General features: G+C 35.9%; 1 protein-coding gene and 1 pseudogene across 3 annotated transcripts in view; one reads left to right on the forward strand and one right to left on the reverse strand.

Annotated features, from left to right (window-relative positions):
- The window catches only part of Gmds (GDP-mannose 4,6-dehydratase), a 615,427-nt gene that overhangs the window by 349,747 nt on the left and 250,230 nt on the right, over positions 1-15,450 (reverse strand). The gene's annotated exons all lie outside the window — the stretch shown is intronic.
- Positions 1-15,450, forward strand: part of LOC101958985 (chondroitin sulfate N-acetylgalactosaminyltransferase 2 pseudogene) — a 105,781-nt pseudogene that overhangs the window by 2,777 nt on the left and 87,554 nt on the right.

The following is a 15,450-nucleotide window of genomic DNA, read 5'->3' on the forward strand; positions in this document are numbered from 1 at the left end:
ATCACAACAGACATTACAGACATACAGAAGATAATTAGAAATTATTTTGAAAACTTGTACTCCAATAAAATAGAAAGTGTCGAAGGCATCAACAAATTTCTAGAGTCATATGATTTACCCAGATTAAATCAGGATGATACATACAATTTAAACAGATCAATTTCCTTTTTTAAAATTTTCCTTAGTTATATATAAATACAATATATTTATTTTGTTAATTTACTTTTATGTGGTCTGAGGATTGAACCCAGCACCTACATGTAAGAGGCAAGCACTCTGCCACTGAGGCACAACCCCAGACTAAACAGATCAATTTTAAGCGACAATGCCATCAGAAGCCTACCAACTAAGAAAAGCCCAGGACCGGATGGATACATAGCCAAGTTCAACAAGATCTTTAAAGAAGAACTAATACCAATACTTTTCAATTTATTTCAGGAAATAGAAAAAGAGGGAGCATTTCCAAACTCATTCTATGAGGCCAATATCACCCTGATTCCAAAACCAGGCAAAGACACATCAAAAAAAGAAAACTTCAGACAAATATCTCTAATGAACTTAGATGCAAAAATTCTCAATAAAATTCTGTCAAATCAAATAAAAGCATATCAAAAAGATTGCACACCATGATCAAGTGGGTTTCACTCCAGGATGCAAGGTTGGTTCAACATACGGAAATCAATAAATGCAATTCATCACATTAATAAACTTAAAGATAAGAACCATATGATCATCTCAATAGATGCAGAAAAAGCAGTCAACAAAATATAGCATCCCTTCATGTTCAAAACACTACAAAAATTAGGGATAGCCTGAACGTATCTCAACATCATAAAAGCTATCAATGCTAAGCCCCAGGCCAACATGATTCTAAATGGAGAAAAATTCAGAGCATTCCCTCTAAAAACTGGAACAAGACAGGGATGTCATCTCTAACTAATTCTATTTAACATAGTTGTTGAAACACTTGCCAATGCAATTAGACAGATGAAAGAAATTAAAGGGATACAGATAGGTAAAGAAAAACTCAAATTAGCACTATTTGCCGATGATGATATGATTCTATTCCTATAAGACCCGAAAAATTCCACCAGAAAACTTCTAGAACTAGTAAACTAATGAAAGAAATTAAAGAACACCTTAGAAGATGAAAAGATCTACCTTGTTCTTGGACAGGTAGAATTAATATTGTCAAAATGACCATACTACCAAAAGCACTATAGAGATTTAATGCAATTCCAATCCCAATGACATTCCTCATAGAAATAGAAAAAGCAGTCATGAAATTCATCTGGAAAAATAAGAGACTAGATAGAATAGGTAAAGCAATCCTTAGCAAGAAGAGTGAAGCAGGTGGCATCACTATACCAGACTTTAAACTATACTACAGAGCAACAGTAGCAAAACCAGCATGGTATTGACACAAAAATACACTTGTAGAACAATGGTACAGAATAGAGGACACAGAGACTAACCCACATAATTGCAGTTATCTTCTAGTTGACAAAGGTGCCAAAAATGTGAAGATAGCCTCTTTAAGAAATGGTGCAGGAAAAATTGGAAATCCACATGTAACAAAATGAAATTAAACTTCTGTCTCCTACCATGCACAAAACTCAACTCAAAATTGATTAGGACCTAGGAATTAAACCAGAGACACTGCATGTAGTAGAAGAAAATGTAGGCCCAAATCTCCATAATAGACACTACATCTCTTAGAAGAAAAAATAGGGCCCAACTTCCTTAATAAGACTCTTCTAGCGCTAGAATTAAAATCAAGAATCAATAAATGGGGTGGATTCAAACTAAAAAGCTTCTTCTTAGCAAAAGAAACAATCAGTGAGACAAATAGAGAGCATACAATTGGGAACAAATTCTTACCATAAGCATGTCAGATACAGCACTAATCTCTAGAATATATAAAGAACTCAGAAAACTTAACAACAAAAAAACAAATAACCCAATCAACAAATGGGCCAAGGAACTGAACAGACACTTCTCAGAATATACAACCAATCAACAAATATATTTTAAAAATGTTCAACAGTTCTAGGAATTAGAAAAATGCAAATCAAAACTACTCTAAGATTCCATTTCACTCCAGTGAGAATGGCAGCTACTATGAATACAAACAACAATAAGTGTTGGCGAAGATGTGAGGGAAAAGGCACACTCATACAATGCTGGGGGATTGCAAATTGGTACAGCCAATATGGAAAGCGGTATGGAGAATCCTTGGAAAACTGGGAATGGAACCACCATTTGATCCAGCTATCCCACTCCTTGGTTTATACCTAAAGGACTTAAAAACAACATACTATAGAGACACGCCACATTAATGTTTATAGCAGCACAATTCACACACAATAGCTAAACTGTGGAACCAAGATGCCCTTCAGTAGATGAATGGATAAAGAAAATGTGGTAATATATACACAATGGAATATTATTCAGCATTAAAAGAGAATAAAATCATGGCATTTGCAGGTAAATGGATGAAGCTGGAAAATATAACGCTGAGTAAAATTAGCCAACCCAAAATATCAAATGCCTAATGATTTCCCTGATTTAAGGATTCTGATCCATAATATGCTGTGAGTTGGGGTGGGTTAAGTGAACTCTAGCTAGGGCAAAGGGGCAAAGGGGAGGGAGGGGGCATAGGGATAGGAAAGACAGTGGAATAGGATGGTCATCATTACCTTAAGTACCTGTATGAAGACACAAAGGTTGTGACTCCTTACTTTGTATACAACCAGAGATATGAAAAATTGTGCCCTATGTGTGTAATATAAATTATAATGCATCCTGTTGTCATATAAAAAAATTAAACTTAAAAAGAAACAATACTAAAAAAATATAAAACAAGAGAGCAAGGAAAAAAATTCACTGGACCCATATCCTCAAAATTCTAAATATCCTCAGGGTTTCCTAAAGACTTTGGTTTGATGATGAAAGCCAAGAAAATGTAGAGTCTTGCCAAGAAGAACAGAGCAAAAAGAGTACAAGGCAGTGTCCCATTGCAGAAGCCAGAGGCTCTTACCTCTGGGAAACCATAGGATCCTGGAGACAGCACTTTAAGAAAGTCAACTGGAACTTGAAGAATAAAATATGTTTATATCTAGGATGCAAGAAAAAAGTTCAAGGAAACAAAACAGCTATCATATGGAGAGAGGGTTAGATTTCACAAATCAGAGAATATGAAGAGAAAGAACATAGACCAGTTCTTTAGAATGCAGAAGATTTGACCAAAAGCAAACACTTCCTTTAAGTCTGATTAAATACTAAGTTAGAGATTCGTCATCAACTGAGTGATACAACTGAGTGAACAATTTACTTAATCTGCACCACTGGGTAGAAATCAGTCTATGTAGAAACAAATTATGTATAAAAGAAACCATAAACTTTAGAGGCTACAGGGTATTAGCTCCTAACTTGTTCATCTGCATGTACATGTCTCACCCAGTGCCTAGCACATGGTTGGCATTCAGCAATATTTCTTGAGGAAATGAATAAATAGGAGAAGAATATTTTGATATCCTCAGGGAAAACAGTGATTTCAAAATTGCTCCTTCCTCTCTAGATTTCTTTTTCTAAATTCTTATGAGGAATCATTTCCACAGCAGTAATGTAGCAAACCCAATGAAAATACAAAATTTACAAAATACATTATTCTCAAAGAGAAAAATAATATTGGTATAGTAAATGACTATTAATGCTTTTAGTATCAACATTTAGTAACATTCAACATTGATTTTAAAGATCTATAACAATAAAAAGTATATGAAAAGCTATTGATCACACAATTGCAACATGGAAAAAATAAATTGTGTTTTCAAATTCGTTTTTACACTGAAATTGCTGAATGATTAAAATATTTAAATCTTATAGGAAAACACAGGTCACATGGAACAGTTTATATATCTTACTTTCTTTTGCACATTTCTTGTAGTTACACTGCTGCAATATAGATCAGTATCTACTTCTTTAGATTCTGTAAGTTGATATGAGCCAAGCACCTGAGGACCAGAGGTTGAAAGTGAAAGACACATGTACCCACAACACTGTAGGCAAACGGAGAAAATGAGGAAAAAAAATTAATTGAAAAGTAAAAGGAGAAAATAATCACTATCCAAGTTTAAATAGCAAGGATGGTGGAATGTGATAGACATCATTATCCAAAGTACATGTATAAAGACATGAATTGGTGTCAACATACTTTATATACACCAGAGATATAAAAAAATGTGCTGTATATGTGTACTAAAAATTGTAATGCATTCTGCTGTCATTTAGTTGTTTAAAAAATCAATTAAAAAGAAAGAAAACTAAACCAAACAAAAACCCACCAAAAATTAGAACCTTAAGGCAAAAAAAAAAATAGTAATTTTCTGTGACAGTAATTCCATCAGATAGGAAAAAGATGTTTGGATTATATGTAACTGATGAATGAGAAACAAGAAAAAACGGACACAGGAAGTTATTTATGCCAATTTTAACTAAAATTCTAAGGTTCTGACCTTTTATCTCTCCATTAGCCAACAGGCAAAAGAATGACCCTCACTAAGTGTCAAGTTCCTCCTAAATATGAAAGTTCTTTCCAGGCCTAATTTTTCTACATGCAAGTACATAGTAAAAACTAATTTGAGGATCAGGAGAGGTAAGAAAAACTAAAATTCAATATTCAAAACAACCAGAGAGTGATATAATGAGAAGCATAATCACCAGCACTGAAGGTGAGGAGACTTCCAGGCATCAACAAATACCCTGCTCAGTACACAGCACTGTGTTACTCCTAGGGACTCTAATGTTAACCTGGCTTTTTCTACAATCTATCCTCTGTGCTACCAAAATTAAGTTTCTAAAATGTACAGTCCAGTCAGTTCCAAGTCTTTTTAAAGTGTCATGGCTCTCCAGAGCTTTCAGAGGAGTTCAAACACCTCATTTTATATAACTGAAGTCAACATGGTAACTATGTTGTCATATTTTAAGTCCACAACCCCCATCACTGCCACTCGAAGCACAGCAACTATGTAATTCCCCAAAGAGAAAACTAAAAAGATATGGTTGTGTAGGCCTAGGCAAAACAACAGAAGATACTGAATCAGAAAACTTAGAAAGCAGACCTCAAGCTGCAAGCCTGTTGGCATTTCAGGCTGGAGTTGGCAGAGGTGGGTAAAGGATGTTTTCAGCCAGGCTTGCTGCTTCAAACTAAGGGCTAAGGCAGACCATCCTAAAACATGAAAGGAAGAGGAAAAGATGAAGCTGCTTCTGACAGCTTGAAACAGACATATATAGAATATATCAACCATCATCAAGTGGATACACGTTCTTCTCAGCAGCACATGGATCTTACTCAAAGATAGATCATATATTATGCCATAGGGCAACTCTTAGTAAATTTAAAGTTGTGAGGAGATAATACCATGCACCATATCTGATCATAATGGAATGAAACTGGAAATCAATGATAAAAGAAGGAAGGAAAAATCCTGCATCACATGGAAAATAAACAATATATTACTGAATGATCAATGGGTTACAGAAGACATAAAGGAGGAAATCAAAAAAATTTTAGAGATAAAACGACAATTCAGACACAACATACCGGAATCTATGGGACACAATGAAAGCAGTTTTAAGAGGGAAATTCATTTCCTGGAGTTCATTCCTCAAAAAAAGAAAAAAACCAACAAATAAACGAACTCACACTACATCTCAAAACCCTAGAAAAGGAAGAGAAAAACAACAGCAAATATAGCAGAAGACAAGAAATAATTAAAATCAGAGCGGAAATCAACGAAATTGAAACAAAAAAAAAACCATTGAAAAAATTGATAAAACTAAAAGTTGGTTCTTTGAAAAAGAAAAAAAAATTGTGCACCGTGATCAAGCAGGATTCATCCCTGGGATGCAAGGTTGGTTCAATATACGGAAATCAATAAATATTATTCACCACATGAATAGACTTAAAGATAAGAACCATATGAAAGTCTCCATAGATGCAGAAAAAGCATTTGACAAAGTACAGCATCCTTTTATGTTCAAAACACTAGAAAAACTGGGGATAACAGGAACTTACCTCAACATTGTAAAAGCTATATATGCTAAGTCTCAGGCTAGCATCATTCTAAATGGAGAAAAACTGAAGGCATTCCCGCTAAAATCTGGAACACGACAGGGATGCCCTCTCTCACCACTTCTATTTAATTTAGTCCTTGAAATACTAGCCAGAGCAATTAGACAGACAAAAGAAATTAAAGGCATAAAAATAGGAAAAGAAGAACTTAAAATATCACTATTTGCAGACGATATGATCCTATACCTAGAAGACCCAAAAGGGTCTACAAAGAAACTACTAGAACTAATAAATGAATTCAGCAAAGTGGCAGCATATAAAATCAACATGCATAAATCAAAGGCATTCCTGTATATCAGCAACAAAACTTCCAAAATGGAAATGAGGAAAACCACCCCATTCACAATATCCTCAAAAAAAAAATAAAATACTTGGGAATCAACCTAACAAAAGAGGTGAAAGATTTATACAATGAAAACTACAGAACCCTAAAGAGAGAGATAGAAGAAGACCTTAGAAGATGGAAAAATGTACCCTGTTCATGGATAGGCAGAATCAACATCATCAAAATGGCGATATTACCCAAAGTTCTCTACAGGTTCAACGCAATGCCAATCAAAATCCCAATGGCATTTCTTGTAGAAATAGATAAAGCTATCATGAAATTCATATGGAAAAACAAAAGACCCAGAATAGCAAAAGCAATTCTAAGCAGGAAGTGAGAATCAGGTGGTATAGCGATACCAGATTTCAAACTGTACTACAGAGCAATAGTAACAAAAACAGCATGGTACTGGTACCAAAACAGGCAGGTGGACCAATGGTACAGAATAGAGGACACAGAGACAAATCCACAAAATTACAACTTTCTTATATTTGATAAAGGCACTAAAAGCATGCAATGGAGAAAGGATAGCATCTTCAATAAATGGTGCTGGGAAAACTGGAAATCCATATGCAACAAAATGAAGCTGAACCCCTTTCTCTCGCCATGCACAAAAATTAATTCAAAATGGATCAAGGAGCTAGATATCAAATCAGAGACTCTGCACCTGATAGAAGAAAAAGTTGGCTCCGATCTACATATTGTGGGGTCGGGTTCCAAATTCCTTAATAGGACACTCATAGCACAAGAGTTATATACAAGAATAAACAAATGGGACTCACTTAAACTAAAAAGTTTTTTTCTCAGCAAGAGAAACAATAAGAGAGGTTAATAGGGAACCTACATCCTGAGAACAAATTTTTACTCCTCACACTTCAGATAGAGCCCTAATATCCAGAGTATACAAAGAACTCAAAAAATTAAACAATAAGATAACAAACAACCCTATCAACAAATGGGCCAAGAACCTTAACAGACACTTCTCAGAGGAGGACATACAATCAATCAATAAGTATATGAAAAAATGCTCACCATCTCTAGCAGTCAGAGAAATGCAAATCAAAACCACCCTAAGATACCATCTCACTCCAGTACGTTTGGCAGCCAGTATGAAGTCAAGCAATAATAAGTGCTGGCGAGGATGTGGGGAAAAGGGTACACTTGTACATTGCTGGTGGGACTGCAAATTGGTGCGGCCAATATGGTAAGCAGTATGGAGATTCCTAGGAAAGCTGGGAATGGAACCACCATTTGACCCAGCTATCGCCCTTCTCGGTCTATTCCCTGAGGACCTTAAAAGAGCATACTATAGGGATACTGCCACATCAATGATCATAGCAGCACAATTCACAATAGCTAGACTTTGGAATTAACCTAGATGCCCTTCAATAGATGAATGGATTAAAAAACTGTGGCATTTATACACAACGGAGTATTACGCAGCACTAAAAAATGACAAAATCATGGATTTTGCAGGGAAATGGATGGCATTAGAGCAGATTATGCTAAGTGAAGCTAGCCAATCCTTAAAAAACAAATGCCAAATGTTTTCTTTGATATAAAGAGAGCAACTAAGATCAGAACAGGGAAGAAGAACATGAGGAAAAGATTAACATTAAACAGAGACGAGTGGGGTGGGAGAAAGGTAGAGAGAAGGGAAACTGTATGGAAATGGAAGGAGACCTTCATTGTTACACAAAATTACATATAAGAGTTTGTGAGGGGAAAGGGGAAAAAAACAAGGGAGAGAATTAAACAACAGCAGATGGGGTAGAGAGGGAAGATGAGAGGGAAGGGGAGGGGGGATAGTAGGGGATAGGAAAGGTAGCAGAATACAACATTCTTTAATATGGTATTATGTAAAAATGTGGATGTGTAACCGATGTGATTCTGCAACTTGTATTTGGGGTAAAAATGGGAGTTCATAACCCACTTGAATCAAATGTATGGAAGATGATATGTCATGAGCTTTGTAATGTTTTGAACAACCAATAATAATAAAAAAAAAAAGAATAGGAACTACAAGCTAGGTTAGCTCTGTATAATATGAGTCCACAGAAGCAGTGTTTCTGACAGAAAAAAAAATACCGTAGAATTTGTGTTATTAAATAATTGTGTTTCATGCTTAAGAGGTTGTATTTTGAAAATGATTCAGAACAGTGTTAGAATATGTTCACCAACTTTATATTAAAGATAAGCAACATTCCATTAAAAAAAAGGCCAAAATGAAAGAAGAACAGATTTGAAAAAGAATTAAATATAATTCTGGTAATAGGATGTCCTGTCAGCAAAATCCCAACTACAAGGGTGAAGAAAAGCACTAGTCTTTGTAAAAGACAATTGGAAGGCTCACAGCAGGAACAGATGCCAAAAGAATGAGTGCATTTTGTGACAACAGGTGTCCCCTTCAACTCCAGCCACCTAATACAGCTCTAGGAATGCAGCTGAGAAACACACAAGTTCAGTGAAGAGGGTATGGGGCAGGGAAGAAAGAAGTGACTATGAAAACTGGGGTCTTCCAAAACTGAAGGCAGGTAGAAGTTCACTTGTCTTGAAATCTACCTTGGAGGAAGATGGGCAAGTCAGAATTTGCACCTGGGCATGGGTGGATTTGGGGATATGGCACCTTTCCACATTATAAGTGGAACAACTTTGTTCCTCTATGACTTCATGATGCACAAAGTTCAGCTTCATACAGTGGCATGTTTATGACAGTTTGAAAAATGGTCCTAGCGAGGGCCTATAATTTCAAGTTTCAACATTACTTTTATTTAAAAGAACATTGCTTTCCTTTAAGATTTATTACAATACGACAAGGTCTTGAATCACAGGTAATCTATAAATGATGTTGCCTGTGATTGAGAAAATGACCTTCCCTGGGAATCTACTTATGTCAAATGAGAGGTTGTTAACTGCTTTCTCTATCTAAAAACAAATACTCATAGTTCTTTCCAGATTAAGGCACCACTGCAGTTTGGACCGGTATAATATGCATAAAGCATAACCCCACCATTGACACTGTGTAGCAACACAGACAACTCATGAGGATACTAAACTTACTTTCCCTGAGAAATTTAGACTTTCACTTGTTTGATGAGAGCATAAAACATATATTAAGAGTTAAATAGCTAAGAAAGATGCCTGAAGCTCCTATGAATAGGGTGCTTCATAGTCACAAACTTGTATTAATAGCTTATCTGCAAACTTCTACATGAAGGTAGTTGTTACATAAATGAACACTATAAGTGTAAAAATAAAATGTGGGAAGCCAGAATGATCTTCTGAGACTTCAGAATCATGATGACTCTAAACCTCTGTCACAAAACTTAAACTTTGCCATTAGTTTTGCTTATCTCTCCATTCATTGCTATTAATTTAATAGTTTGGGATCTTTCAGGATAATCTCTAACTCAGTATTGAAAGGTTTTTTAATTTCAAGCTATGCCAGTTTGAGAGTAAGGGGGCTGAATGAAGGGCAAAGTAAGGAGACAGTGAATAAGCAATGCAGAAGTATTTTTCAAAGGGGATTTTTTATTTGTTTTAATTAGTTATACATAACAGTAGAAAGCATTATGCACTTTGACATTTCATACATAGATGGGGCATAATTTCTCATTGTTTTGATTGCACACGTTGTGGAATCACATTGGTCATACATTCATTCATACACACACACACACACACACACACATAAAATAATAATATCTCTTTTTTCTACTATCCTTCCTATCCCCATGTCCCCTCCCCTTCCCTCCCCTCTACCTCATATAAGATAACTCTATTCTTCTCTGGTGCCCCTGCCTTATTATGAATTAGCATCTGCATATTAGAGAAAACGTTAACCCTGCCATTAGTTTTGCTTATCTCTTTCAACCTTTGGTTTGGGAGGATTGGCTTATTTCACTTAGCTTGATATTCTCCAGTTTCAAAGTAGATGTTTTAAGCATCATTCTCTTTATTTTGTACTGCAAAAGCACAACAAACCAGAAGATAATGCAGAAAAGGTTTTACTGTTTATGGCTATGTTGCACTTTCCATGGTGAGAGATGCAGCATCTCCTGTGTTGGCTTACCACACCAGGCCAAGCTATGCTAAAAGTTGCACTACTGCTCAAAAGTTGAGAGACAGAGAAAGCACGTGAGAAGTGCCCAGAGAATATTAGTATGAAGATGTTAAGAGAGAGCCCATTCATTTTTCTTTATTGGTGTTGATGGAAACTCAAAGACAAAGGCTAAGAGTAGGAAAGGAATTTTTCAAACTTTTTCTCACTCTTTTTTTTGTGTATATATATATATATATATATATATATATATACACACACACACACACACACACACATATATATATACATATGTATATTTTATATATAATACAAAAAATATATAATCTTTATATATATGCACATACATTTTCGTTATTATATGTACACACACACACACACACAAATATACTGAAAACTTAAAGCTGCAGTTTCTCTTTGATTGGTATGGAATGTTCTCTCATTTTATTTTACTTACTGCTCCAGATAAACTGAGTGAAAATATTTGTAAAATCACCCCTTTACAGTCTTAACTCTTTTTTTGGTACAAGGGAATGAATGCAAGTGTGCTTAACCACTGAGCCACATCTCCATCCTTTTTTATTTTTTATTTTGAGACAGGCTCTCACTAAGTTACCTAGGACCTCGATAAATTGCTGAGGCTGGTTTTGAACTTGGGATACTCCTACCTGCTTCAGCCTTCCAAGCTGCTGGAATCACAGGTGTGCACCATCGAACCTAATATGTATTTTTTTTTTGTTTACTGAATAAACATGTACAGAGCAATCCAAGGCCCTGACATTGTCCTAGGCACCAAGATAAAGCAGTGAAGGCACCAAGGAGAAATCCCTGCCCTATGAAGCTTCCATTTTAATAGGAAGAAGAAAATGGACAATTAATTAAAAAAAAAAACAGAATACAGAGTAAATTCAATAGCCATAAGTAGTATGGAATTAAATGAAGCAAGGAATAAAGTGGGGAACATTGGGTTACACTTTAAAACAAATTGCATGAAAGAATTAAACACAGTAATAAAAATGCAGTAGGCACAAAAGAAGTGTAGTTGTAGAGGTCATAGTCATTGTAAGTGTTTAAAATGCGCCATGTGCCAGGCACTGGGCCAAGTGCTTTACAAGCACTCTGCCATTTAAATACCATGACAAGCCTGTGAGTCAGGGACTACTATTATATGTATTTTACATCTGGAAAATAGAAGCTCAGAGCAATTAAGGAGCTTATCCATGGTCACAGTTATTAAATAGTGAAGCTGGAATTAACACTAGGGGAAAATTAATAAAATAAGGGAAACAAACAAACCACCAGCAGTATCCCCCCATATGCATCCTTTACATTAATATTTCCTATAACCATAACCTGTAACCTATAACTGGTGGTCCAACTTTTCTATACAATTTATTTCCAAAATGATGCCTAACTTTTTTCTAAAGTGAGAGGTTGGAATTCAGAATCAAGATGCTTGTAATGATATATTTTTAAATTTTTTTTCATAATTCATAGTAAAATTTCTCATAGATACAATACTGTAAATAGTGGCTTAGCTTTCATATAGGTCTGTTTAATTCAGAATGAAGATACATAAACACACAACTATAATTTAAAAGAAGATACTGCAATAATACATCCTTACTGCCTCCCCTTCCTTTTCCAGCTCAGTCTTACCCTCATCTCCTTTCTTTGGGAGAAAAGTGCTCCCAGCACTCCCCCTCAGGGGACTCTAAACCCAGGACCCAGAGCATGCTCCAGTTTGGGTTCCTTGTTCAACAACCCCCAAATGCACACTCTTTTTTTGGAAAACGCCCCTTCATGGGAAGTTTCAGAACACATGTGCCATATGCAATAATGACATGTCCAACTAAGAATTACTGAGTGCTATAATACACAATCCTAGCTTAGTGACTTTACTGATTAAAGGTTGTTAATGTTTAAAAACAAAATAGAGTAAATCAGTATTTTTTTTAGTTATACTTGAACACAATATCTTTATTTTGTTTATTTATTTTTTTATGTGGTATTGAGGTTTGAAGCCAGTGTCTCACATGTGCAAGGCAAGCACTCTACCACTGAGTCACAACCCCAGTCTGTAAATCAGTATTTTAAATGAGAAATACAGTTTAAGATAGTTTAAATGTGACTTAGCCTTGAAGGAGGAATGGGATATAGATAAATATCTTGAAAATGAAAAATAATACAGGTGAGGAGCACATACAGGCACAAAAAATAACTTAGGGAAATTCCCAAGCAGACCTATGCAAGCTGCTCTTGTACACCATGATGCTGGGAGTAGTGGGCAAGAAGGACAGATAGGGTGGCCCTCCTAGGCTATGAAAGATTTCTAAGGTCAAAAGGGATTCAGGTACAGTGGTACACACCTGTAGTCCCAGCAACTCAGGAGGCAGAGACAGAAGAAACGTAAATTTAAAGACAACCTCAGCAACTAAGTGAGGCCCTATCTCACAATAAAAAAGGTTAAGGATGACGCTTAATGATAACTTGCCCTTGGGTTCAATCCCCAGTAAAGAAGGTGAAGAAGATGATGAAGAAGATGGAGAGAAGGCAGAAGAGGGGAAAGAGGAGAGGGAGGAAGAGAAGAATTATTATTCACAGAAATACATAAGAGCCAGAGAGTGGGTAAAGAGGATGAGATGGAAGAGGAAGTGGCATGTGCAAATTTCTACATCAGTATGGCCAGGTTGACATGTGATCAAGGCCAGAGGGGGAAAAGAGAGAGATCAAGGGTTTGCTTTGGGGGTAAGAAAAGAATCCAGAGAGTCCTAAAGAATAAAGCTTACACATTAACACTTTCATTGAGAATGACACTGTACATTTAAATTAAGGAGAAAGAAAATTCCATCTGAAAACATTAGGGTTCAAGAGACTTTGTCTAGCCTTTGAAAAAGTACATGCTTGGAGTGCTTAGAACACTCTGGGCATCTCTCTTCTCCCCTGGGCCTTCCACAACAAACAGGAGAGAGAGGGTAGGGTGATAGCTGTTGAGGGTGTTAGTTTGTAAGGTGAAGAGCAAAGGTGACTGTGCTAGGTGGCATAGGTAAAGGTAGCTGGCCATCTCAGGGTTCATATCCTTGTAGATATGATATTCATGGCTGCTAGTTCAACTCCCTCACAATCTGAGACATTTATTTCAGAGGAAGATCCTTGGTGAGGAAGTGAGTTGATTTTCTAGGTATCTGAAGATCACATTATAGGCATCTTTAATTTTTACATTTCTGAAATGTTCTCCTACCATTTAAACAGGGAAGAAATAACAAACTCCAATGAGGCTTATGATACCAAAAATATGACTATAAACATCAGTAACTAACTCTTGGGGGCCTTCAGAAAGATTTACTAGTGTCTTCTCCCATACCACATATGCTCCATGGTGTGTGCTGAGCCACAATAAAGGATAAACAGAAGTAGTGACTCCTTGAGTACTCATGCCCATCAATGGTGAGTGTGCCCTGCTGCTGCCACCTGTCCTCACATTCACAACAGGCCACGCCCAGGCCTCAAAGAACCCCCACAGCCTCCTCAACCAGGGCAGCAAGTTAAATACACAATACAAATTTACTGAATGAAAAAAGGAAAAAAGTTGTTTGTGACAGAAAAAGTACCACAAAAGTAAGTTTAAAAAGGAATGACTAAAAGGAACTAAGAAAAAAATCTGTGGAAGCATCACAGAATGCTATGAAAAAAAAATATCCACAGGTATCCCAAGTTCTGATGATTAAAACAGATATAGAGGTGCTTAAGATAACCCAGGAAAACAGAACAAGCATCCCTATTTAGGAAAATAAGTGCAAAATACCATCTCAAACATTTTAGTGTATTGGAAGCTAACTGTTTTCTCAATATTTATGCTACAGAAGATGACAAAATTAGAAACTTTAAAAAACTACTATGTAGAGTTATAGTTGTTACCTTCCTTATTTGTTTTGTTTTTGTGGTACTGGGAACTGAACTCAGGGGTATTCTACCTCTGATTTACATCTCTAACCCCTTTTTCAAAATTTTATTTTAGAACAGGGTTTCAGGTAAGTTGCAGAAGCTGTCCTTGAACTTGTGATTCTTTTGCCTCAGTTTCCAGAGTACCTGGGACTACTGCCATGTGCTACCATGCTTAGCTCCTTTCTGTTTTTAACAAAACTACAGACCAGATATGAATTAAAATGTCACATACATTATGTGTTTCCATTCTGTCTTTCTTAATAGTTATCTTCAAATTTTTATCTTTATTTACAAACTTTTTCCTTTAATGTTATTCTAGTGCATATAAATTAACTTGTAAAAATATATCTTATAGCTCAAAATGTTAAAATTCTGTCCTTTAGAAAGAATGCCTTTTAGAAAAAGTTAAGGAAGGCTTTAAGGCTGAATCTGGATGGTGTGCATGATCAAAAACAAAGGTACATACAGCAGGGTCAACAGAGAAGAGATTCTTTAGTTCAAAAATATGGAACTTGAGCTTTAAAAGTACAGCAGAGAGGCAAAGCTTAAAATCACTGCATTTATGGTTCTTTATCAGTAGGGAAAAAGGTGTTCAGCCTAGACACAGCTGCAGAGGAAGTGGACCTGTGTAGTCATATGACTATGCTCACTGTCCTGCCTCTGACAACAGTAATCCTCCACTGACTTGTACTGTGATTACTAATGTGACACACTGTAACACTTAAAGCATTAAACAGATAAATGAATGTAAAATTTAAAATAAGAAACAAATTAGGAAAAAGGGAACTGAACATAGTGGCTCAGCACTGGAGCTGAGGCCACATACAACAGAGAGTTTCTCTCAAATCCATACCTAGATGTCTGTTTTTCCTGCTCTAAAATGGGGCAAACAGCTTTTTCTCCTGTCCTATGTCAAGGTTTAACTACTTTTAAATATCTTCAAGATTCTTTTATATGATATAAATAAAAAATAAAAAGAAAGCT

This window comes from Ictidomys tridecemlineatus, chromosome 8, assembly GCF_052094955.1.
Source record: "Ictidomys tridecemlineatus isolate mIctTri1 chromosome 8, mIctTri1.hap1, whole genome shotgun sequence".
Taxonomy (NCBI): Eukaryota; Metazoa; Chordata; class Mammalia; order Rodentia; family Sciuridae; genus Ictidomys; species Ictidomys tridecemlineatus.